The sequence below is a fragment of the Pundamilia nyererei genome, unplaced genomic scaffold, assembly GCF_000239375.1.
Source record: "Pundamilia nyererei isolate P.nyererei 1_Seehausen unplaced genomic scaffold, PunNye1.0 scaffold00543, whole genome shotgun sequence".
Lineage (NCBI taxonomy): Eukaryota > Metazoa > Chordata > Actinopteri > Cichliformes > Cichlidae > Pundamilia > Pundamilia nyererei.
In genome coordinates, this window is record NW_005187944.1 from 87,906 (window position 1) to 90,230 (window position 2,325).

Sequence of the window (2,325 nt, forward strand, 5' to 3'; positions counted from 1 at the left end):
AAGCTTTTCTAAAACTTAAACAGGAGGCCTCAGGGTATCAGAACATGTGAAAACACTTGACGAACAGCAAAAAGTTCAGCTAATGTTCAGCGACCAGTACGACGTGCCGCAGTTTTGTTTCATCTCTGACGACGTCGCCATGGTGAAGTGGCGCCACGCTGATGGTAGAGCATCCCGCGTGAAGAACGTTAATGTCCTTGTGGGGGCCATGAAGACTTCAAGACACGCCAGACTCATGCTGTATGATTTGTTAGATAACTTGCAGCAGCGTGTGTTGTATAGTGATACAGACAGCGTCATTTTCACAGCACGCCCTGGCGACTGAATGCCTGGGGGGATCTCACCAGCGAATTAGACTCTGGAAAGGGAAGTGTGGAGGATCACACAATAGAATTTGTTTCCGGTGGGCCAAAATGCTACGCGTATCACACATCACTGGGCAAGACCCAGGTCAACTGTAAAGGTGTAACACTGAACGCACTAAACTCCAAAGTTGTCACCCACAAATCCTTGAAAGGTTTAGTCCACAAGTTGTAGCCAATCAGACGCACGCCTAGTGGCTGTGTCTGATAATATCAAACGTGATAAAAAGAAGCTTCATTTGAAGAATGAAACCGTTGTGAAGAAGCTTAAAGCTGTCTACAACAAGCGCCGTGTGCTCCCAGACTATACTACACAACCTTATGGATTTTAAATTAGATCATGGGTTTGACGCCAGGTTGCAGCACCCATTCAGTATGGTGGTCAGCGGTCCCAGTAACTGCGGCAAGACTTTTTTTTTTTTTTTTTTTTTTTTTTTTTTTTGTCAAAAATGTAAATGTAAAATGCTTCCAGGATTATTTCAAACAGCATTGATAGCATTGTGTATATATACTCATGCTGGCAGCTACTATATGACCAGCTTCTTAAGATAAGAGACATAAACTTTGTTAACGGTATACCCGAATCTCTGGCTGATGACACCCTTCTGCCTACAGACAAGAACAATTCGTTAATTATAGACGATGTAATGAACGACAATTTAGAAGTACAAAATGTGTTCACAAAGTATGTGCATCATAGGAATTTGAGTTGTGTATATCTGGTTCAGAATTTGTTTATTCAAGGAAAATCCAGAACTAGCTCCTTGAACACTAACTACCTAATATTGTTAAACAATCCTAGAGATAAATATCAAATCATGCTTTTAGGTAGACAAATGTTTCCTGGTAATACTAAATATTTTAGAGAAGCGCTTAATGATGCCACACCCACAACATACGGGTATATTTTAATAGACTATAAAGCCAATACCCCAGACTATTTAAGACTCAGAACAAATTTGCTGTCATACCGTCTGGTTGTTTATATCCCAAAACAAAAAACAGTGAAGAGGTGAAAGGATGTCATCACGGATGCAGAGGAATCTGTCTCTGTTGGAGTTGATATACAAGTCTCCACCGGCTCTACGCAGAGTTATTATTAGCAATGCAAACTTGGATTTCATCAATGCATTGTGCAAGATAGCCTTAAACGTATTGCAAGGTAACATTCCACTGACCAATCAGCAGTACAAACGGCTAAAAAAGGAAAAAAATCTCTAATCAGACTGATTGCTGATAAAAACTTTGCTTGATTGTCTTTCTCTTTTTCAATCTGGAGGGTTTTTACTACCCTTATTAGGGGCTGCAATCCCTTTTATAACCAGTCTGATAGCAAAAAGTGAAAATGGAACATGTGCAAAAGATGTTTTTGGTTCCTCAACATCAGCTGGACTTATTAAAGCAACCGCAACAGTACACAGGCAACATCAGACAACAGGCTCAGAATGACTTGGACAAGGAGATACTTCATGTGTTACATGAATCAGACATAGATGTGTATGAGAAAGCTAAAAAATATGGCGATATTCTCCAAAGATACCTAACACTTGTGAGACAAGGGGCTCGTGAAAAGAGTGTATTGTCTTTATCACTACCGGAACAGTTTAACACAGATGTGCAAGTCCCACCTGCGGACACCCCTCCTGTTTATGGTGATGTTGGGATGAAGGATTTTATTGCAGAGAATGTTTTGACACATACCTAAAAGGAGTAGGAGGAATGCAGAACTCATTCTATCAGCTCTGAACCATTCGCCGGACTTGATTTCTTACAATGACAAAGGCGAAATTGTTGTTGATAAACGCACCATCCCGGGTTCGCACATTTATGACCTGATTAAAGCCGTCACAACCACACACAGATCTATAGGCTGGACAGAGTTTTTAAAGGCTGTTTCAGATTTAAACATACCGTTATCAGCAAACATAAGACCATTGCCTTGTATAAAGAAGGTCACACACTG